This window comes from Dendropsophus ebraccatus, chromosome 1, assembly GCF_027789765.1.
Source record: "Dendropsophus ebraccatus isolate aDenEbr1 chromosome 1, aDenEbr1.pat, whole genome shotgun sequence".
Taxonomy (NCBI): Eukaryota; Metazoa; Chordata; class Amphibia; order Anura; family Hylidae; genus Dendropsophus; species Dendropsophus ebraccatus.
The window spans coordinates 128,391,037-128,416,818 of NC_091454.1; the positions used below are offsets into that span (position 1 = coordinate 128,391,037).

Here is a 25,782-nt window from a genome sequence, read left to right on the forward strand (position 1 = left end):
GTAATTTCTATATTTATGCAGTATGTGCAGCTGTATACCATTGCTTATGGTGTATTGATAAATAATTCAGAGCCATTGTCCAGCTTACTTGAGGTGTTCTTAATTGGTTACATTCATACGGCTTTGAAACATGCAATTTGTCTTAAGAAATTATTCATAGGAGCAAGTCAGAGGCATGGTTTATCCAAGACCTTTTGCTGAGAAAATTCTTTTTATACTGTATCTAGAATTCATGTAGAATTATGATTACAGTTATACTTTAGGTTTAATTGCAGGGAATAAGCTAGTGATGCAGTAAAAAAAAAAGGAATATCAATGGGAACAATCACTGCAAGCATCCTCTGCAATTGCAACGTTCATTGCTTTACATGTGACTGCATTCACACTATTTCACAATCAACACGCCATAGGTTTTGTTATGTTTTCTGATGAAAATCCAATACAATTCCAAGAAATGTTCAAAGAAACATAATCGGAAAATAATGGATAAAGACAATTGTCCATGTATATCTCAGGAAGGGGGAAATGTTATATGCCCTGAAATGTGTAACATGGTTGAACTCAATAAAAGGTTTAGCTCCCTGTATTCACTCGGTAAGTTCTTAGATATATATATATATATATATATATATATATATATATCTTTTATTTTTACTATTTGTGGATTCAACTCTGTTGGAATTTAATTTCTGGCAGTTTGGACATATCCTGGTGTTCCCAGCCATTGGATCATTTCTTGTACTATACATTTCAGGGGAGTGTGCACCCTTTCGACTACTATTTGTGTATCTTGCTTTATTGACTGTAATACCCTATGAGGCGCTTTGCCTTGTTTTTTTTTTTTTTTGTATTTGCCTTCTTGACCCAGTACAATTCTTTGTGGTCCATTGGGTGCTTTATGGATTTGTCATAGAACAGATCTGGCACAATGTAGAGGATCTTATATAAGAAATGTATATATGATTTATGGGATCCTCTTGGAAAGGCCATTTAAAAGTGTTTATTATTTGTATGGAAGACTTGTTGATGAAGTATCTTGTATGTTCCGGTAAACCACTTCTGTACTACTTCCGACCACAGGCTGTGAGGCCTGAATTAGAAATTGATTGTGATTTTTTAACACAGAGACTGCAAGTAAATAAAAATCTAGGAGACCTATATAACAATTTCATTTCTAGTACAGAAGAGGAACCTATCTTGAAAGCATCAGTTGTTTTAACTACTGAACTAGTAATGGGTCCTAATTAGAGATGAGCGAACCTGGAGCATGCTCGAGTCCATCCGAACCCGAACGTTCGGCATTTGATTCGCGGTGGCTGCTGAAGTTGGATAAAGCCCTAAGGCTATGTGGAAATCATGGATATAGTCATTGGCTGTATCCATGTTTTCCAGACAACCTTAGAGCTTTATCCAAGTTCAGCAGCCACCGCTAATCAAATACCGAACGTTCGGGTTCGGATCGACTCGAACCCGAACCCGGTTCGCTCATCTCTAGTCCTAATATAAAATACTGAATATATATAATTCAAGGTTAAGGCCAAAGCATGGAGATTAGTTTGAAGGTATCCGCCAAAGTCTGCATTATTTCAGTAGCATCTCCTATTGTAGCAAAACGTTTGACATTATCTGATAATTCCACTGAAGAAAGCCACCTTGCTACGAAAGATGTACCTACTAATATGGATTGTTGATTGCTTAGAGATGTCACTTGAAAATTAACAGATAATTTGTGTTCCTTTTCCATGAAACTATCAAGGCAGAGGTGCAGCTCGATGGAATCGGCACAAAAAGAATGTAATTTATTTAGTATTAATTCCTACTTTGTTTAACAGGCAATTTCGGAGCATCATAAAAGCCTCTTTAATTTGTCTCCATGTAATATAAAGCAGATGTACTCTGTTAATAAACTGATTTGTTAAGCAGTATGCATTATTTGAGCAGTTTTCTTCATTAGAGGAGACATGTCAGGGAAGCTTGTACGCTGTTCAGATTCACCTAAAGAGCTGTTCTGTCAATAAAACACAGATGGGTGTATTTAACACAATAGTGCTCTTAGCTATCAATACTGAAAGAACAGTAACCCATAAAATTAAACACATTACTGGGAAAAAGAAAATTCTTATTATGCCTCTTCTTTCAAGTTTTCAAAAATTATATCCTGCTATTTTTGAGCTTAAAAGGGTTACAGGGCTAGCTTTTGGTGGTCCTTTATTGGCTACAGAACAATCTTTAACAGAGTAGTCCAGCATAAAAAAAACAAAAAACATATTGCTGGGCAACAAAATATATAGAGAAAAAGGGCTATGTTTACCTTGGTCCCCAGCTTCTTCCTGTCATCTGCTGCTTCTGTTTTATGCTTGCTTCCAAAAAGAGAGCTCAGAGCAGGACATGCTCACTCAGCCAATCACTATCTGCTGCAGTAGTGTTGTATCAGTCAGTGAGTGACTGCGCATGCAGATCCGGCACTGAGCTCTCTTCTTGGAGGCAGACAGAAAACAGAAATAATTTAAAGGGGTACTCCAGGCTGGGTTTATTTTTAGGGTATGACTGGGGAAGTGGTAGAAATAGAGGCTGCTAATGACTTACCTCCCTGGTTCCAGCGCCAGGTCCCAGATCACACTGCCCTGTTCTCCTGTCCCGCTGCCGCCTCCTGGTCTGAGCTGCGGCTTGTGAATTGACTTTTTCAAGGCAGCTTAGCCATTCAGTGGTCGTAGTGGGGTCCCACCTCGGCTGCTGAATAGCTGAGCTCTGACCAGGAAACGACAGCGGGATGGGAGAACAGGGTGGTGCGATCCAAGACCTGGCGCTGGAACCGAGAAGGGAAGTGACCTCTATGTCCAACCCTTCCCTGGCCATACTCTAAAAATAACTCCAGCCCGGAGTACCTCTTTAAGGCTATGTTCCCACTATGTTCTTTTTCAGAAAGGAACGGACGCTGATTGCAATGGAATCAGTGTCCGTTCTTTAATAACGAGAACGATCGTTAACATAACTCTGTGAACACCGTGGGCGGCATTGCATTGACTTCAATGCAATGCCGCCCACTGTGTTCACACAGTGTTATGTTAACGCTCGTTCTCGCTATTTTGCATTAAAAGATGTGTGAACATAGCCTAGCAGTGTAAAACATACTTTGAGGGTAGAAACACAATACTGTATTTGCAGCGGATTTCACGCTGCGAGTTCGCAGTAAAATCCACTGCGGATACATTAAATGTCAGTTTCAATGTGAATCAATACCCATACCCTGCAGTCACTGATTGGAAGTGCGGCAACTATGGGAAGCAGGAGCCACAGATGCAGCCGGAGCGTGGACCAGGTAGAGTATGTTCCGGGCAGTGGTGGGTTAAGGGGGGGGGGGGCATTTACATACTCACAGCAAGATGACAATCCCGCTGCAAGTAAGGAATCACATTGAGGGTACAAACACACACACTGTATACGCAGCAGATACGCAGCAAATACGCAGCAGATCTGCAGCAGATTTGATGGTGCAGATTTTATGCTGTGTTCAGTTATTTAGATCTAATCTGCTGCGTATTTGTTGCGTATTTGCTGCGTATCGCAGCAGTAAATACGCTGCGTATACGGTGTGTGTGTTTATACCCTGAAACTGACAGTGAAGGTATCCACAGCGGATTTCGTTGTGAGCTTGCAGCGTGAAATCTGCTGCGAATACGGTATGTTTAAATCTAGCCTGATAAACTGATAATCTCCGATTTTAAAAAACTGTGCTTTGTATTTAGGTGTATTCAGGTATTTAGGTGCATGTTTAGGTGTATTTAGGTGCATGTATAGAACACCCCTGGCCTAGCTAAGTTATATTGCAAACTCTGGACACTCTATATACTCTGTTTTATAAAGTTAGTCTATCACCTACATTTTCTTTTACTAATTAGAGTCAGATACAAAAAAAATTTCTTTTATTCTAATCTGTTTTTATTTTCTAATGGTGCATTCACACCTACAGGATCTGCAGCTGATTTTCTGCAGCAGATTTCAGTTAAATAACTGAACACAGCATCAGATTTGATGCTGTGTTCAGTTATTTAACTGAAATCTGCTGCAGAAAATTAGCTGCAGATCCTGTAGGTGTGAACGCACCCTAACTCTGTTTTTAATTTCACTTTTTGTACATTGTTATGGGGGCTGCCATCTTGCTTAGCGTTTTTATAACTAAATTTAGTGACATGCTTTACAGCATGACTCATGGACATAGGTGACAATAGACAGAATATGTCACCTTGAGAGGAATGTGTTACATTACTAAGCATATTCTGTGACCTTTGAAGAGGTCATTCTGGTGATGACACATGTCGTTGCAATGCTGTACAAATCACGTTACAACAAATTAATTGATAAATTGAAAATTAGAAAAAATGTCACCAAGAATTTGTAAAAAAAGGTTTAACATATAAACATTATTTAAACAAGAAGTCATTTTCTGATGACACATTCCCTCTAAGAGAAACCCTTTAAACTATATGATACCAGAGTTTAGCCTGGACACTTCTAGTGAACCAGTTTCAACTTCCTCATTTCAGCTAACTTACAATGTCTACTAGTTTGTGCAGGTCTGACCAAAAGCATGTGTCTGAAGAGATCACAAGCCTTAGGGAAACATGAACCAGCGCCCTTTTAGGTTGTATTGTGTGTAATGCAGACCAGTATGAGAAAGAAGATGCCATAAAATGACTAGAAGCAGCCTTTGGGATCATTAGAAGTAGGAGTGCCATTGCTCCAGGATAAACTCTTTCTATATTGTGAAGTCAGAATCAGAATAGAAATTCATGAACTACAGTCATTCCTGTGTGTATATAAATAAAAGGGAATAAAGGAATAGAAAATTATAATTGATTTACTTTTCTTCTAGAAAATATTTGTAACTAAATTATATATGATTTTATACCAATGTTTAAAGCTGTGAGTGACAGACACAGTCCCAGTGAGGCTTGTTACGTATATCAGTAATCTGTTTGCTTTGTGATTGACTTCTAGAGAATTGCTTATATATGAAACCTTAGTCTCAGTCATATACACTCTTAATTATGCATATACCTAGTTCTATATGTAGCATATAGAGTGTTAAAAATTAACCAAGCATAGATTTATTTCATTTTAATGAGTGGTATTCCTACTGAATCTTACACTTGATGGTATGTTACACTTTATGAAATAGCCAATATTGTATCATGTTTCCTGTAAGCGAATAAAGCTGAAAAGCAATGTCATATACATCATATAGACAAGAGTGGCCCTGTTTCTAGGGGGGGGGGGAATCAGCCTTCTAAGTAAATTCTAAGGTTGATGTCATTAGGCAGCATAAAACCTGTGATATGTTCACTTTAAGGACATGTTCACACAATGTCCTATTTTTTTAAAAAACGGCCGCTGTTTTTAATGCAAACAGCAGCCGTTCTTTTCAGCCTGGGCGGCATTGCATTGAAATCAATCAGTTACTAATCTTCCATACATACACGGCTGAAGTCTGTTCATCCGTGGTGTGTATAGAAATCAATGCTTAGTTAATTTTCATACACACCCTGAATGGGCCGCTTGGAAATAAATGTTCCTGTGGCTGTCAGAGCTCTGTTTGACGCAGTGACATGCCCTGTTCAGCCAGTATAACAATGGACGTTGTTATACTGTGTTTGAACATAGCCTAAATGATATCTGTATGAGGGTAGACATACACAATGAGGTTGAGACACAGTATCCACCATGTGGCAAAAGCTGCACATGGTTTACTGTAAATTTCCCCTAAAAAGTCCTGGTTACCTGCTGCAAAACCCTGGTAATTAATGGTAACAGTGCCTGTTTTTTGCCATGCTATTCTCTGCCAAGCATAAACTTCCACGGCTCAGCTGCATTCTGTACTAGCACCCCTACTCGTAAGCTCTAATAATAGAAGTACTGTTAACACCAGTAGGTAATAGAAACATTGATTGTGAATTGTGAATTTTTTGTGTGTAAATGTATGCAGATGTGGTGGTACTGTGCCGGAATTCAGCTGCGATTTTCCCAGATTAGTTCATATACGGCTGTATATGAGCTTTTTTCTTTAAGACTATGACCTGATTTCAAGCACTACTGCTCATTTACAAGACAAACAAGTGAACTGTGAAAAGAAATCATTCGTCAGGCATCATAATAATAGCTGTGCTGTAACCTAGACAAGCTCAGTAATACAGACATGGAAAGCACCATTACATTTTATATCATCATTCACTGTAATATATTATTTGAAAAGTGCCAAAGAGGAGTGTTTGTTGATAAGAAGATGACCTACATTCTGGCTGAGGTCTTGTAGATCCCCAAGATTCTAGAATTAACAAGTTAATGAATTTCAACATTGCAAACGCATTTTTTGAAGCAGGACCCATCAATGATAATTTGTGTTAGTCTTCTGGCTATATACAACGTTTCTGGCATACTGTAAAAGATTCCGCTCACCGTCCAGTCTGACCTGATTGTGCTAACCTTTTAGTATAGAACCTCATGGGCATTGCTGATACACTAAACAATCTTTTAAACCTTCTATCTGTGAATAAAGTCTCCAGAGGAATTCTGACGGAGATGAAGGAAAGCTCAAAGCCCTGCCCTTTGACTTGGCAACAGGTATTGGAAGTAAAGACTGACATACAACAGCAGACAAGCTGTCAGAACATACCATGAATCAGAATACTGATGACAAATATTAAGTCGGTAAATATGAGCACTACCATGACTGACTTATTTCCTCAAAATACTAATTCAGTCCCAAGGTTATATTTATGCTGCTTTAGGTACTATGTGTCTCGAGTAAAAAAAAAAGAGTCATTCCAATTGACTAAGAAACTGTAGAGCACCAAGCAATCCTGCATACAATATGAATCATTTCTGTGTTGCTAAAACATTGATAGGACACCTGAATTCCAAATTGGAGCATGGAGCATGACTGGGCATCTACAATCAGTTAATAATCTTGGAAAGTGAAATTCTAAAACTACTTCAAGTGGAATATACATTAAAGTGTGAGTTACCCTCCTGCTTGCCCTGCAAAGTTTGGCATCAAGAGACTCAGTCCACTTTGGGCAGTTGAGTTGCTGAGGCAGCCATATAACACCTAGGAAGTTCCAAGCATGAGCTTTTTTTCTAATTAACAGGACCCATACAAAATATGTACAAATATATCCCAGTATTTCTCAGTCATTACAATTCTTGAACTACATTTCTTCACTAGACCCAGATCATCCCTAGATATAATGGCCATTACAAAAAGATCCTTACTATGCTACATTTTACTCTTTTTACCAAATGCAACTACTCTACCAACAACTGTGTTTTCAGAAATCCCAGTACACTTATTCATTTTAATTGGTCGGGTACAGTAATTGTCTATCTTAAACAATCTGAATTTCTCATCATGTACCTGTGAACCCAAATGTGATGAATGCAACGCCCCTCTCTTGTACATTATTAGACCTTATTAGACCACCTACTAGAATCAAGACTAACATGCTAAAAACCTTTAACCTTACACCATTGTCTTAACCATACATTAAATGCTGAGATACAACATGCCTTGTTATCCTGATTACAGATGGGCAAAACCCTCTAAAAATGTAGCTATGTCTCTTAATATACTAAGCTACAGGCTTAGGCTGGGTTCACATACAGTATATTTCAAGCAGTATTGTGGTCCTCAAATAGCAACCAAAACCAGGAGTGGATTGAAAACACACTCAATGTTGAAATTGAGTGGATGGCCGCCATATACAGTAATTGCAAATAGTTGCTGTTATTTTGAAACAACGGCTGTTGTATTGAAATAATGGCAGTTATTTACTGTTATATGGCGGCCATCCACTCAATTTCAACATTGTGTGAACAGATCCTTTCTGTTTTTTCAATCCACTCCTGGTTGAGGTTGCAATATGAGGACCACAATACTGTGTGTGAACCCAGCCATAGACTTTGAAATTTCTGTTCTGGGACAAATCATTTGTGCCAAGATGAAGCACCAGATCAACCTCACTATCCTTACTAGTGAGTCAGTACATACAGTCTTAATACTATTTGGAGGAAGCAACACTTTTCCTCTCTTACATCGTATTCTGAAGAAGAGGAAGTTTAACTTCAGCAAAAAGTAAGACAGAATTCAGCTACAGAGCCTTAGTGTAGCACACAACTACTTAATAGACGTATATTGTATGTCACATAGTGACCACTCACGCCATCATGGTCTCTAGTTAGTATATGAAAATTTGGTCTTTGTATCATCTATCTATGATGTATCTTTGCATTTTTAAAATATTAACATTGCATGCAATGTGTTTTACTAATTCCCTGTCAACGTACATTCAGGTCCTATTGCATTAAACATATTAAATAACTAAATGCAAATCATTCAAGTGAATGTAGCTGTGATAGCAGACATTGACAGAATCGTGTTGATAGAGAGTAAAAGAGAGATTTGTATTTTAGGATCCAATCCACCCCTTTCACTCTAAATTGTGTGCTAAAATGATGTATTCCATTTACTGCAATACATTTGTATCATCTTTCTTCATTCCGTCCCTCTTAAGGCATAAAATAAGAAACATATATTGGTAATTTATTGTAGTGGATTAGAATTGCAGGCAGGGTTTTATAACCAGTATAAGCTATTTGTGCACATAAGACAAGTGGGCTTTGCAGAATACGTGCCTGCTCTTACATACCTTAACAGCTTCAGATACATGAGTTAAATCTTATCTACCAGTTTGCCTAATCCCCTTTATCAGGTAAACACATCAGTGGGCTGCACAAGAGATGCAGTAGGTAGCAGTGAGTCACATTCGCCCACATCCTGTTGTTACATCCTGTTCAACAGCGTAACAACACTTTGCAGAATTTACAAGGCCAATAATTGTTGTCGGTAACATTCAGTGTGGGAGCCGAGACAAAGTGCTGCTAAGCAGCAAGTCAAAGAGCTTTGTACCATCTCTCTATTACTATTCTGAAGGCCAACCATGCTTTGAATGAATAGGAAATGGATTTTTTATTAGCAACACTACAAAAATATGATTAATTGAATAAGAGCTGTGCATTGCAAGAAAAAATAATTGGCTTCAGAAAGTTCCTTTTTTTATATTGATACTAAGTCTACAAATGTATCTTTCAGTGGGCTGGCCTTCAGCAATAGAAATGCTACTTCTACATCTCTGAATAGTCTCATAAGCACTTTATGATGACAAATGTTTAGCTGCTATAAATACAGTACTTGATATCTATATCAAGTATATATGTGGTCTTGTTTATGGTGGTTTGTGGTTTATACAGTATAGACCACACATTTGGACGTATTAGGCATGGTCTGTGGCAACAAGGTCATGGCCCTCCTACCAACCAGTATAGTTACAATACATATTAGTCAAGGTAACACAATACCTTAGTGTAGGGTGTATCCAATGTGTTGTTATGTTTTTCCGACCCTTAAAGGCACCTGACTCAGGGTATGTTGAGCCCTCAGGCACTGCCTTTATGCCAGAATGATCACTCCTTTTCTGACTGTACATAATACAGTTATATCCTCTATCTTTACTGCAGGGGCGGCATTGCAATAAAGTCAATGCAATACTGCCCACTGTGTTCACATATCAATATTCTATTGAGGTGAATGGCTAATTGATTTGCAGGAACACCCAAAGGTGCCCGCAAATGAATTGTGAAAAAGGAACATTCCTGCAGCTGATACAGAGGTATCAGCTGCAGGAACATGCTGAGTGTAGCCCAGTGGCTGGCTGTTTAACAGCGTCTGTTGCTATGCAACGGACGCTGTTAAACAGTGTGTGAACATAGCCTAAGGGTGCGTTCACACATACAGATCTGCAGCAGATTTGATGCTGTGTTCAGTTATTTAGATCAAATCTGCTGCAGATCTGCTGCGGATGCGTGTCATCAAATCTGCTGCTCAGTACGTGTGAAGCTACCCTAAATCAGAAAGTAAACATAAAAAACTGCTAGGATTTGGTAAGTGTCCAATGCTACAATAAGTATGCCTCCAGCCCTAGTGGTTCTTGCACTATAGAGAAAGGAATAGATGTGTAACACCAGCATTCATAGCAGCGTAAATGTTCCTGCCGGTGATTGACAAAAGTGCACATCTCATAGCAGCATATGCTTTCTGCCTCCTATCATTCTGTAAAGGAGTGAAACAATGTAATGTATTTGAGCTTTCACACATGATTTGATGGATGTCTTCAGTAATTAATCATAATCTGTTGTCTTTTTAGACATGAGCATTTTTCACATTAATGTTTTAGGCTGATTGATTTCTGCATTAAAATAAGCAATTTATCAGGCAATGATTATTTTTCATACTCTAAATAAATTACAGATCACAAATAATCTTATTTTTTTCTTATTGAGACTGTTTCCTTCATGAATATGTAGTCCTTGCTTTGAGTGTGTTTCAGTAATGGGATAGGCTAATGGTCTGTGCATGGAAAAATTTCATATTACTCTTTCCTCTAAAAATAGCTGTTACAGACACCAGAACCTATCAGTGGTGATAAATAGCAAGAGGGTCAAGTAGCTATCTAAAATTACTTGATTACTAGTCCTAAATCTATCTATCTATCTATCTATCTATCTATCTATCTATCTATCTATCTATCTATCTCCTATCTATCTATCTATCTATCTATCTATCTCCTATTATCTATCTATCTATCCATATATCTATCTATCTCCTATCTATCTATCTATCTATCTATCTATCTCTATATATAGTATATAACTACGCAAGAACATAAGAACATGGTAATCACTCAGAACAGATCTACTTAGGAAGCCTACACACAGATCATGAGGTTAACAAGGATATGATGAATGATGGCTATTACTGATGTATTATCCATGTACCTAACTGCAAGTTCTAAACATTGGAGTTCAGAAGTACATTAGTTTGCCATATAAAAATCTAACAAGAAACGTTGCAATGTAAACTCCTTCTCCCTACAAAGTGTTTCCCCAAAGAGTTTCTACTAATTATAATGATCACAGGACACAGGATCTTTCTAGAGGCTACTTTCTTATAGGGAACCTATCATCCTTGACTAATCATCATTTTCAATTCATTTAGTTTCTCCCTGCCCTACCAGACTTGATTGATAAATATCTCCCTGGTTGGCTGGTGGGCAGAGAAAAGCTATCAGCCCCCCCACCCCTCCCAACCAACCATGGCTCAGGCACCATGAAAATGATGACAGTTTCCTTTAAAACCTTGCGGCGCGTGATTTTTCCTAGCATTATCTTGTGTATTGATAATTAGAAGGTCTATGAGAAAGCTTTGAAAAGCTACATCAGCTCGGGAGCTGGTGCATATTTCTTCTGTGAGTTTCGCCTGTTTGCAGGTGTAAATAATGATAAACCAGGTGCGGGAGGAGGCCACACCCACCTGTCTGTCCATTAGATGTGCAGGGCGTATATCGGCAAAAAGTCGGCATCTGGTTTGCCTAGTCTGCAACATTTTGCAGGCGTTTGATAGGCAATTGATTGATAAATCACCCCACTGTGTTTTCTGTGGCTGCATACTGTACAACAGGAGGTAAATCTACTGTAAGTAATATAAGCAGGCACCATGCTATATCTGCAGGTTATGCAGTACGGCCTTATGATATTTGAAAACAATTATAAAACTAACTATGTGACCTACACCTCCCTTCTGCATTATTCCTTGAAGTTGACTGTACTTGTGAGACAATAAAATAAAAGTTATTGTATTTCGTTCTTACAGAAGGCTAACTAGTACCATGGCAACTAAGAAGAAGATGAGTGGAGATGGAAATTTCCATTTCATGGTAAATATAAAATCTATATAATAATCACATTTTACTCACTGTAATTTAATAAGGACAACCTTACAGTAAGAAGGCACCCTCCACTACCTTAAAAACCATATAGCATGTATTTTATTCTTTGTTACAATAACTTAGGTTTAATGTGGCAATAAAGAATACTGACAGAAGCGTATATACTGTATTAATGCCGCAGCTAAGATTACAATACAAATGGAGAATTTAATAAGCAAAATGCACCAGAATGTTATAGCTTTAAGGCTATGTTCACACTACGTACATTTCAGGCAGTATTTGGTCCTCAAGTCAGGTCCTCATAGCAACCAATACCAGGAGTGGATTGAAAACACAGAAAGGCTCTGTTCACACAATGTTGAAATTGAGTGGATGGCCACCATATAACGGTAAATAACTGCCATTATTTCAATATAACAGCCGTTGTTCTAAAATAACAGCAAATATTTGCCATTAAATGACGGCCATCCACTCAATTACAACATTATGTTAACAGATCCTTTCTGTGTTTTTAATCCACTCCTGGTTTTGGTTGCTATACAGCCTCAAATATACGTAGTGTGAACCCAGCCTAATTGTGTAAAAAAAAAGGCGTAAATCTGCGTGCCACATCTTACAGGTTTCACACGTATCGAGCAAGTTTTGCCGAATCTATCACACAGTGTCCGCCATTGAGGTAAATGTGGCACATCTTCTAGCAGTTTTGTCTGCTTTTATGCTGTCTTAACTTAAGACGGTATTAATAAATCTTCCCCACTATGGCTCTGAGCAAGGCTCATATAGTTCACTTACATTGACAGTTATCTGCTCGTAGATGTCTCCTACCCTGACTCCTGCTGAGAATGAAAGACATTTGAGCTCACACTGATTACAAGTTAAAATTCCACGACATGCTTTGGTGCTAAATGAATGTTCCAAATCCTGGTCCTCTACCATTTATTCATGGCCAGGAAGAAAAATGAATCTTCCAGACGTTGCTTCTTGTGCAGTGTCTTCACATGGAGTATGCCCCAGCTGTCTCCAGCCACACAGTAAATGACTTGCTGAAACAAACTGAATGTGCGCCTGAATGAAAGCTGATGCTGGAAATGGCATTGTGTTAAGATGGGTATTGATTGACACATTTTATAGATCAGTGGCTCTAGCTGTGAATACCAGCATGTAACAAGAGAAATGTCTCAGATAAAAGCACAAAGTCAGAACACCCACTAGGTGTCACTTTTTGGTCCAAACAGCAAAACTGAACTTGGATAAAGACAATGTGAACTTTGACCTTATTAAAATTTTAAGGTCAACATACATAAGGTGAGTCACAGTTTCTAAATGTCATAGTTCTGTATGAATTGTTTACATACTCAAATTTCTAATAGGTGGCAGAAATGACATCATGATGGTCATTATGAATTTGAGGGAAGAATAGGGACTTTGAAACTAAAATAGTATTACTTCATGATTAAGACTTTTACTGCAAATATTACCCCTCATTAGGAATCCCATTCTCTTGTAATTGTATTTACCATACAAATCCATAAATAAAACTTACTGATCTGTGTGCAAGAATTGATGACTTAGGGAACCTAAAAACATGTGATAGCAGTTGGCCCAACATCATCTTTTACAATCTCTCCATAGACATACAGTAAATGTTTGACTTAGCACATGTTCATGTGTTCCGAATATAGACAGGTATAAAAGATGTTGCCAGACTCCTTTGGTGGCTTATCTCTCTGGGAACAAAAGAATTGGGTAGTTAAAATCCAACATGCCTGATCCTTCTTCCCCCTGATGCCATCTGTTGAGAATCGGTGAGTTTTTGTTTTGTTTTATCCCCATCTGCCCCCACGCCTTTCTTGCAGACAACTCTTTTAATGCCAATTAGCCTTACTCATAGATTAGTTATTCAGCGTTGCCAATAGTAAATGAAATCTAAGTTATCAGGCCCCAAATATCACGATCAGTAAGCGAAATGTTTTGCTGCATTCAATCATTTCCCACAGAAGTATAAAACATAAATGTTACAGTACTTGAGTTTTCAAGGCCAGACATCCAATAAAGCGCTGGAGAACCCTTGATTACAATCAATATCTACTCGCTTAGTGTTCAGGTTCTGGAGTAAACATATTTCTTAATGCAATTATGGGACCGCACAGGTTCAAGCTTATGATTTATTTGGTTTAGCAAATGTAAAATGAATCACTGTATTGTGCCCCATTATACTGTTGTATTATAAAAATACATTTTATACAGGCATATATTCATTGTATACAGAGACTGAACCAGATAACAATAGTTATCATTAGCCGTGCTGCTTCAATGATCATAACTAATAGAGGGTAAAATCTCTCGCAGCTTTGCAGCTCTGTATGAGGTGGTATGGGACATTTACTCATTGCCGTCTCTTCTTCCTATTAATTTCTACCTTGGAACAGCTACCTGTAGGTACAGTACAACAGAAGCCAAGATTAATGGCACTATAAAGTCTGCATTCTAAAATAACTAAATGGGATTCCCTATAAACTCGTTCACATCATCTTCAGTGGAGCTAAAAGCTCCGCACATACAAAGGAATGCAATAATAGAAGTCTACCTTTCTAACTCATTTTTTGTTTGACTTTGTATAAAATGTTTCTTTTTATTATCTAGATCCATAGGCAGCGGTGGAGCGCTACAGAAATATATTGTCCAAAGAGCTTCCTACGTGGCTGGACTATACACTGTTTTTATATTCGTATGAAACAGCAGAAGCTCGCTAAAGTTGTTCTCAACCTAATTTTTGATACCACAAAAGAATACTGGCTTTTGCATTTCTTTACATTCGCAACAGTGCCAGTTAAGCTTGACTTTAAAGTTACGTCTGACAGATTGGTTGCTAAGGAAACACTGCCTATCAACTACAGTTCCAGTTAAGCTTGACTTCATAGTCAAGTCTGATAGATTAGTATACAACCTTTTAAACAACGTTCTCCGGCAGCAGATTTGTAGCAGTTTGTCAGATTGCTGTTAAGAAGGGCAGAACTGCCACTGAGCCAAAGGTTAATAAGGGACATGCATTATTATTGGAAGGGAAATCATGGGTTTCGTAGGGCTGCTTACAGCTCTGAAAATGATTGTTTTTGGAACATTTTTGGTCTAATTATGAATCAGTGATATCGGGATCATGATACATGACTAATGGCCTCCTATAGTTCTAAGTCCATTTGCTCCATAGAGGGTCCTTACACATGGCTTAACACACTGTTTGGATGATTCAAGGTAAAGGAACAGTAAGCATTTGTGAATGAAAAAAGTACTGAGTCAGTCTCATCAATTATTAACATACAAAGGATTTCAGAATTATTTCTGGTCCTACTAGTGATTTCATGTAATATTGTTTAAATCTACACACAGCGTTGACATAGTTAAATTGCTGTGTAGGGACATCTGTTCCACCCAGCACAGGCTAGAGGGAGAATGATGAAGTAGAATATGATGGATTAGTTTATGATTGACAGTACAGGATTACAATGGCTTTCAGCAATGCAGTAAATGCAATAATGTAAATGTAGAACATAATAATTTTAACTCTTTGCATGCCAATACACACTGATCCACTGGTGGAGCACCAAGTATAGCATTGTCTAAACACAGATGTAGCTTCAAAATACTTTGTTGGCAGTGACAGTTAAGATCAATATTGGAGACCAAATGCCAGCCGTAAAAGGGCAATGTCCGTCACTATTCCTCTGACTAACTGCGCTTATCACAGGTTCTCATGCTTCACTGAGTGAAAATACTGTCATTGATCTTACTGTCACCGCTCACATTCCCTTTACATCAAACAAAATTTTTTCACCATCGAGTTTCAAAGCATCCAATTTTTTTTTTCCTTTTCAAATAATCACCATCTTATAACTTTCACATGAATGGATTTACAAAAGCACTGTTTTACCACATCTGTGTTATAAAGGGTTTGTAACTCTATACAACAGGCAGCCTTTAGCTGAGGCATATGTAAAAAAAAATATCAAAGCATTACAGACGGGTGCAATCAATAGGAATGATCATGTTCTTCAACTCGTGAATGGACCTTAAAATGTCCTGCTTAAATGGCAAAGAGATTTGCAAGAGGAAATCTACGATCTGACATTAAAAACTCATTTAATTCTTTGGTGCCAATTTGTCAAGCTTTGTCAATATTAGTCTCAACAGGAGAGTCCCATACAATCCAACAGTAATTAAAGGCTAACAGTGTATGTTCCATTGATTGAAGAATCTTTATACACTCTTGTTTAACTTTATACTACCAATTGGTCGACTTACGTCACCAATAGTTTGCTCGAAAATGACTCATGCTGTATTTTAGGCCATGCCCCTTTCCAATAAGCCCAACTGTATTGCCTCTTCCTAAGGAAAGCAGAAAAAGGAATCTAGAACAAATATTAAATAAGATATAAGGCATGTATCCATATTTGTGGGCAAATAGAGCCATAATTGGATCCCAATGTTTTTTTTTTCTTCACATGCTTATATACTTCCCTGCAAGGAAAGTGCAGTATTACACTCAGATCTATAGTTATACAGGTACTACACGGACAGTCAATGTCTACTGAATCAAGAGTTGCTACTTGTGTTTCTTTACCTGATTCACACTGGGATGGGGTATTAATTGTGGTACACCAATCTTTGCCGCCTATATAACCATTGGATAAGCCATGATTACCTAGGAAAAATTCAGTTGTACAATGGTGTAACTGTTATATAATACACATTAGCTCCCTTTAAACTGACTAGGTAAGGCTAAGTTCCCACACTATTGTTTTTTTTAAAAGAACGGACGCTGATTGCAATGAAATCAGCGTCCGATCTCTTCTGCACTGGCGGCATTGCATCGAATTTAATGCAAAGCTGCCCTCTGTGCGCCACTTCGTTATTTTAACTTCTGTTTTTTAAAATGAACCATGAACATACTAAGGAGGTCGACACTACAATGATGGCCGTTGGTACATAATTCTAGTTCAAGTCCTTTTGGGTGTGGTTCTTTTTGAAGGCCCATTGACCAAAAAATGTATGAACAACTAAAAATGATGTCTTCAAATAATTGTCACGAACATTAATTTGACGTCTGTGCAAACAACATCCGTTATCCAATACACTAATTGTAATAGGCAAGACAGAGATAGCAACTGAACTACCCAATTGTAGTACAAAAAATAAACACAGTGAAAAAACTTGCCGGTAGTGGTAGTAAAAAGAAAATCATATTTCCAACAAAATGTGTTACATATTATTTGGTAGCCACAGACACGCACATTATGTTTCACAGAGGAATGACAACATTGCATTATGTGAATTATCTGGGTTTGTCTATGTTCACACATAGTATTTCTGTCAGTCTTTTTTCAACCAATACCAGGAGTGGGTTGTAAACACAAAAGCTGTGGAAAGCTTTTGATTATAATTTCGCCCTGTCAGTTTTACTGCCGATTTTGGAAATAAAGACTGCCCAAAAGACTGACGGAAATACTATGTGTGAACATGCCTATCTGTGGCTAATATGGACTTGTGGAAGGATACAACCATTTGGCAGAACAATAATGCCCTACTTTTTTTGCCAATCAGATACTGAATGCATCTCAGTGTCCTAGCAACCACTATGTGCAATGCACAGCCAACATAGCACGTATTGCTATCTATTTTTATGCCCTAATATTGAAATGTCTTTGTAGCACACACGTGTGACCAGTGCATAGTTCACGTGTGTTAAAAGAACATTATGCATTTTGTTACTGTCTGTCTTCAATTCAAAATGACTCAATTTCTACGATTAAAAAATGACTGACTGTAAATATATTAATCCATTATTCCATTTATTATTACTTTTCTTGCTCAATTCATCTGTCAAACAAAAGATCTTTTTCATCCTTTTATGGCAGATTTCAACAATGGATTGCTCCCTTTGTTTATTAAACGCACTCTAAATTGCAGAGAGAGGAGCCAGATCTCTCCCCCAGGAAACAAATCCTTTCAAGGAGGACTCGGCAATGATGAGATTTTTTTTTTTTTTCTTAACAATTATCCAAATTGTCGAGGATAGTGAGCATCATTATATCTGTATGGGAAGTAGTAAAAGTGTAATAGTAAACTAGATTGGATCCCTAAAGGATTGTACTCAGCAAAATTATTCCAGACAAGGGAAAACTTAGGCTGCATGGGTATGTAAAGCAGAATAGACTCTATTTTCTCTCTGTGACTCTGAAAAGCGAGTGGTAGACGAACATTAGCTAATGCAGCTCTGTACACATTGCTCCCTTGGTAGCATGTTGATTTGTTATTGCCCAAAAAGACTTTCTCTGGTTAGTTAAAGGTCCATTCATTTTCAGAGCTGGTGAAGACGGAGATCTCTGTGTTTTGTATAAACTGATTTTTGGCTGCTCTTTGACAGCTACCAACAGATCTGTTAAAACTGTGTCTACATTTTATTTTACATTAAGGCTCGGGCTACACCTAGTCTTTTTATCTCTCACTACAAAAAAAAAATCGCTAAGCCGTCACTGTTCATAAGAATGCAGAAAGTAGCTTGCTAATGTCTACATAATGGCTCTACTCAAGTGAGTCACTTGTGACTTATTGTTTTTACATACTACATGCTGGGATTTCACATTGATTTTAGAAAGTTGTAGCTATTTTTATTTCCTTAATGGAAGAATATGAGAATCACTTAAAATCTTCTTGAAAATAATTGGCAAAATTTCTGGTTACAGTATAAATTTTTTTTTTATTATTCGAAAAGTCCTTGACTAAGGCTATTTTCACGCAACGTCAAAAATAGAGGAAAGGCAGACGCTATTGCTATTTTAAAAAAACGTTCGTTATTGCCACGATTTAATTGACTGCAATGCAATGCATTGAAGTCAATGGAAAGATGGATGTCCAATGCACACAATGCATGTATGTATGAATAACAAACATTATCACTGCGGGCGTCAAAATAATGTTCATGACGTATTTTCAGACGTCTTTTGCAAAGGGGAGGCCAAACAGCAAAGTGACGGACGTCATTTTAAACGGAGCTGAAACAACTTCGTGTGAACATAGCCTTACACTGACATGCAAGATCGAAATATAAAAAAAAACTAGAGAAAGCAAATTACATATCCGCATTATTTTTAAAACAAACTCAAGAACAGAATAGATCATATTTTGATAGTTTGATCATTGCAGTAAATGAGTAGTTAAAACACATATGGCCTGCATACATATAGTAAATGTGTTATCAATAACGCAGCAGCAAGTGTCGCCTTTTTCCTGTGGAATGTTCTTTGGGCTCATATTGTCCTAAAGTATGTAAAAATGCTGTCACTGTTTTTAGCTAATACATATGGAAGACAAATGTTAGACATTTGAATAACAGCACGAAGATAAGTCCTAAAGTATTCTAAGGTCGATCCCTTGAGATTTTAGAGATACTATTTTTTTAAAAAAAGAAGGGAAGCATAGCATAAAAAGTCCAGGTATATGATAACATTATGCTGCATGACAAATAAATGTGCATACAGACAAAAACACTGCCCGATCACTGTAACTGTATTGATTGAAGAATTTAGGAGCCAGTGGTAGACTGTGCCCATAAAAGCAAGTTATAGACTGTAGTTATAACTGTAGTAGTTATAGATTGTAGATTATACTATAGAAGCTAGCCATACAGTAAGCTGTAAATTATAGGAACCGGTTATAGACTGTAAATCAAAGGAGTTGGCTCCATGCTTTTGACTAAAAGAAACAGTTTTAGGGCTTTCCAGGTAAAACAGATTGATGGCCTTTCCACAGGATTGGTCATCAATCACTGATCAGTCACTACACAGTGAATCAGGTCAGAAGCAGTTCACTTTGTCAACTTAACGGGAGTGGAGCTACAGTTACGCATCGCTACCACTACACAGTGAGTGAAGCCAGCTGTTTCCAACCCAATTCACTGTAGAGCAGGTGCTGAACAGATGATTAACATGGCTGCCAGGTGTTGGCACATCACATCACATCCTATCATCTAAAATATATAACTGGTTTATACAATATACTGGTATAACTGGTTTCTACAATATACTGGTACTGTATCTACAGTATACAACTAGCTTCTATAGACTATGTTCACACTAAGTAAAAAAAAGAACGAAAAGGTGTCCACTTTTTTTTTTAAAGGGAATCTGAAACTAGGATTATCCTGCCTTATTTGAGGGCAGTAAAAAGTAGTGACAGAAATCCTGAACAGATTACAGGGTATTACTTAAAGTGACACTGTCACCCCTTTTTGCATTCTGACTTCTCTACACAGGTGTAAAAGGTAAATTTAGCAGTTTATACAACTTATTTTATATCGTACGTCATGGTGCTTGTTCAATTTAAAAGTAATATTTTATCAACTGCAGATTGTGCTAAGTGGGCGGGGCTTCACGGCAACAGCGCCACTTAGCCCCGTCCATGATGACATTGTTGGCCCCGCCCTTCCGTGACGTTGTAGGCACATAGGCCCCGCCCTGACCATTGGAACAGGCTGGCCTAAAAGTCTAGGCCCCACCCCCTCTAGGTCGGCCCATACCAATGGGCGTCGAGGGGCGGGGACTATGTGCCGATGATAACCACTTAGCAAAATCTGCAGTTGATAAAAGATTACTTTTTACTTGAACAAGCACCATGACATATGATATAAAATAAGGTATGAAAACTGCTAAATTTACCCTTTACACCTGTGTAAAGAAGTCAGAATGCCAAAAGGGGGTAACAGTGTCACTTTAAATCATCTTGTTCGGCCACTCTTCTAATATGAAGAATGGGATCTTCATCCCTCCCCTGCCCTTCCGCTCATGATTGACATTTGACTACCTATACACAGCATTGATAGATAATTGCCAATCAGCAGCTGGTGAGAGGAGTTTTCTGCTTTTAATGAATATCCAGGACAACTGGGCTCATGCAAGTAATGAAGAGGACAACTTCTTGCCAACGTTATTCAGGAGGATATCTCTGGATCAGCTACACAGAACCATGTGATAAGTGATAGATCATTCTGTTCAGCTTCTCTGTCACTAGTTTATGCTACCCTGAGATAGATAACATAAACCTACTGATAGACTCCCTTTAAAAAGACATTATTACCACATTTTAATTGACCTCAATGCCGTGCATTGAAGTTAATGAATTGATGGCGTCTTTTCATTGTCTTTACTATTAAATTTATTAGACTTTTCAATTAAAGACACACCTTGAACTAGAATAATGTACCAACAGCCATCTATTGGGCAGGCAAAACCAAAAAATGACTGACGTCATTTAGACCTCAAAATGACAGGTTTTATTTTTCCTTTAAAAAAACAGACAGGACAATCTTGTGGGAACATACCCAAAGTGTAATCTACAGTCTATAACTAATGCCTACCATTTGCAAGCTGGTTTCTATAGACTACAGTCTATAATTGGGTTGTATAGTAATAGACTTGCAGATTATGGGAGTCAGTTACAGACTGCAGACTACAGGAATCAGTTATAGACAGTAATAGATAGTTATAGACTATAAGAGGCAGTTATAAGTTCCCCATACACGTAATACTCATGCCAGCCATCATTAGGTTCTGCCAAGACTCCACCCACAGATGATGTTGGTGGAGGCGGGGGTCAGGTGTCATAGAATTTCACTGCTCGGCCACTTTGTTCTCACAGAGATAAGCAGCTGTGGTTTACCTTTCCCCATAGAGAACACAGGAACGTTCAGCCAAGCTGAACATTCATGTGTATACTAATAATTTTTTCTTTAAAGTGACATGAATATTGTGTTGAAATATCCCATAACCGTCATACCATTTGCAGTACTTGTGAAAGGAAAACAGAATTCTACACAAACAGGAAGTATGAAGACATCATTCCGTAACTTCTCAGCTTAACAGTAAGTCTATTAAGTAAGAATCGGCTCCTCTCCCATGGGGATGTCCTATTTTGCTAACCATAATATATCCGTCTGTGGGTCTATGTCCTGTACACATAGAGTTAGGCTGTTGAGCAGAACAGGAGACAACATAGTTTTCGCTGCTATCACGATATAAATGCAGGCAGATGGTAAATCTGTACAACTGGGGAATTTTCACTTCTGCCCATGGTGATTCTTCAACCCCCTACTTATAATGTTTAACTGAGTTGTAATAATAGGTTACACACAAACTTTGGAAATAGATTGTCTTATGCATTCTTCAGATAAAATTGCTTCAATTTATATTTTTTCAATAGAAAGTAAAGAAAAAGAAAACACCAGTTTATAATTTAGGGTATCCCGTATAAAATACAAGTTAAAGGATTGCTATTCAGCAAACTGTCGGCTTAGCACAGGCCTCTGGCCTCCCTACCCCTTTCAGTAACAGATCACCTAAATGCCGTAACCCTTCAGTGTAGTCAAAAATCCCACCAATAAATTACAAATCTATCTGTTTAATAAATCATTTTCCTGACTTAAGCCGGTTATGCTTGTTTTTACCCATGACAGTGAATGTCAAAGTTTTTCTACTGATTCTGGCATGCAGTGGCCTGAGATAAGCAGCTGCTCTAAACCCCTCCGGCTAGCTGGAGATAGGGAAACTTGCAAGTGGTTCTGAGGAGGAAGGAGATGTGGACTTCTCCTTTTTAACAAGATTACAATCTTTCTGCTGTTTAAGTGTGGCCAGAAACACTAACAATTTCACAGCAGCCTGTTTTCATTGTTTGCAATGTACGAATACTGTCCAGTATTGATACAGTAGACAGCACATGTCATCAACTTTGATGTACTTTCTGATGCACTTCATTACAATGTATCCTGTTATTATTAATCCCATTGCCTACAATGAAAAGCATGATGAAAAGTTAACTGCTGTAATTGGTGAGCCCAATGAACCATATACAGTATGCTGCAGAATGTTACCTCATTCATATTAAGGATTTCTTAGATGTTTCTTAAAAGAATTCCCTGGCCTTCAGTATGTTGCTGCTTGACTTTGGCATCCAAGTCACATAGTTCCTTCATACTGACACCAGAGTCTTAGAGATTTTGTAAGGCAAATTCTTCAAACGCTCAGCCATATAACTAGTTGGGTTAGGTCATTTAATGCCACTTGCATTTTAATGCAACAATTCAGTTCTTCCACTGACTTTGAATTCATTCATCCTTGCTTTCAAGCCAAGTAGAAATGTGAAAGTTGTAGTAGTTTCACTAAGTACTAAAAAGGATCTGCATCACTGACTTTTTCAATAGAAAAATAAATATTCTGCTTCATTTTACCTATGCCTAATACAGCAGAACTTCTACTTAATAGAGTTCTTACTACTATTATTTAGCCATTACCCCTTTAAAAAATTACCATTACCCCTCCCCCCTTTTAAGAAAGCTTTCTGCGTATTTCAGACATATCCACTATCGTTATCTATTAGTGACCTACATGGTCATATGAATAGATGGTCAATGGACCATCCTTTGAGTTCAATGGATATTTCAAGTCCTTCGCAGTAAGTGCTCTTCAAACTATATTTCCACCTTTATTTTAATGATATGATCCTATTTAATTGTTTATCGTAGTAAACCAAGAAATGCTCTTTTTGGAACGCACTCAATTTTCTGGTAATACTAAGGTATTGCTAATTATAAGTCCAGTGTTCTAGGAAGACCACAAGCACATGACCATAAGATGCAACATAAGAACGTGTGAAAAAGTACAAAAGTGATATTGCTTTTTATGCTGGACTCGTGGTTAATATACAACAGTTCTTATTCTTGTATAATTTACTCTAGAATCTATCTATTTAGCTAGCTATCTATGAACTATAATTCAATGTAAAGAAAAAGACTGACACTGATTCATGAGACTTTTCTTACCTAAACTTGTGCAATCATCTCTATGATAAATGTGTTATAGAGCAAAACTAAAGTATACAGTCATTCCATTTCTAGTTCTACCAATTAAAAATGATATTCATGTTCAGTTAATATTTCTGTTCATTGGTTTAGAAAACCAGAACGAGTATTTGTAAGAAACAAGTGAGTAAAACATAACGTACCTTTCCAACTGTCACCAGTGTTAAATTTGAACCAGGTTGTGTCCTATAATGCACGGCTTCCTCCCTCTACAAGTTCCTCTTTTAGAGATAGAAACACTTTCAAGCCTTTCTAATACGATTTGTCAGTTTCGGCCCAATTAGTTGGATTTCCAACCACAGCCACTGTGTCTACTAATTAAAAAAAATGGCATTGCTCTCTGCAAAGTGCACGACTGCAGGAACACTCTAAATAGCTCAGCAGTGAGAAATGATGAAATGAGCAGATCCGGTTGAATGAAATGAGATGTGGTTTTGAAATCGTCTTGCACAACGGATGTCCTTTGTTAAACTTTATTATTTTTTTTCTCTTCTTGGTCACTGTTATCTTCCCCAGCCTGTAGCTCATTCGAGCAGATACCTTTTAACCCCTGTCACATTGAATGTGGCATATCTTTAATTCTAAAACTTTACAGGAAAAAAGCACATTTTTATCTTTGGCTTAAGGATCTATTTTTTTTTGTTCCCTGCTGTATTTTGTCAAGCTGTATTGTTTAGCCTGCTACATTTTTATAAATGCATGTTTGGAGTATATGTACTATGACTGGAGAATGAGAGCAAATGGATGGAAAATAATCCACTGCGGTTATATTATTAATGTGAATGTACCATCCGGTACATCGCTTTAAGTTTTTTTTACATGAATAGACTGGTCCTTTTTTCTAATGAAGCTCCATTACAGAGGGGAGACTGTCACACAGTACTTCAGGCCGGCCGGTGCCCGGGAATAGATCAATGCTGTGCGTGGGAACCAGGCCGCAGTTCAAATAAAGGACCTGGGCACTGGCACCCCTGCGCTGAAGTCAGTCTGTTCATGTAGAAAACGTAAAGAGATGTACCTGATGGGATATTTGCTATATATTCAGCCTGAAACTAAAAATGCTTTACTCCCTAAATCCCATCCCAGTTGCTCTAGCACTGCTGCTGCTGGGGTGTCCTCCATGAACAATATATACGATGTCAATACAGCAGGGCCAGCACATGACACCAAAGCAGTGGCACATTTTGGGGAAATTTAGTTTTGTTTATGTTTTCTTTTTTTTTTTTTTTATTTAGGAAGGTATTATACAACACACAGTTTTCAAAAAAATCACTTAAAACACCTTTAATCAAAATATAGCAAAGGTAACTGCTACATCATGGCATTATGTTGTGGCCCTCATACCCACCTGGCAAGTCTTGCTACCAAGTGGGTGCAATCTAAGCAAGTGTGGAAATGGCTGACAATTGTATTCATAACTCTAGGCATACAGTAGCATATGTGTCTTCTGTATAGGTTTTTATTTTATATTTATAGTTAAATGCAGTTGCCAAACATATGTATCCACCTCTGTAAATGCTAAAAAAGACAAATCATAAACTGCAAACGTCAGGCTGTAAAGTAAAGTGAAATAGTTTTTGATAGTTTGCGCACTTTCCAATATACGGTACATGCTGTAATAAACTGGAAAGTGAGACATAAGACTTGGTGTACAGTATATATGGGTAGTATTACTGCTTAGTCCTTATGGCCATAAATATGTTGGGGCACATGGTAATCACATTTTAAGGATTACGTATCCTAACTGTTTTAGATCAACATTGCCCGTTTACTTAAACATGAACTTTAGCGACCATGCACATGTGGAATTGCTTTACAGGAGTGGGAAAACCGTGATTATCAGGGATATAAAGCTGGCACCCTTTAAAAATTAGTTGTCCCCTTCCAAAGCTAAGGAATCATAAATCCAGGTCATAAACATGTTTAATAATACCCTTTGGTAAAAGATAATGTGCAGGGCTGTTTAGTAGTGTTGGGCTTTTTATGTGGTTTTTAAGTCACAGTATGTACATTCAGTTATTAGCAAGTAAACCATTATTT

The 25,782-nt window shown here is 37.7% G+C and overlaps 1 protein-coding gene across 12 annotated transcripts in view; it reads right to left on the minus strand.

The window, feature by feature from the left end:
- The window catches only part of CELF2 (CUGBP Elav-like family member 2), a 374,581-nt gene that overhangs the window by 271,649 nt on the left and 77,150 nt on the right, over positions 1–25,782 (minus strand). Inside the window, exon 1 of one of the 12 annotated variants that reach the window (XM_069978748.1) lies at positions 23,886–24,068. The exons of the other annotated variants lie outside the window; for them this stretch is intronic. The gene's annotated coding sequence lies outside the window, so the exon portion shown is untranslated. Of the gene's footprint in view, positions 1–23,885; positions 24,069–25,782 lie in introns of those variants that run through there. 12 annotated transcript variants of the gene reach the window in all.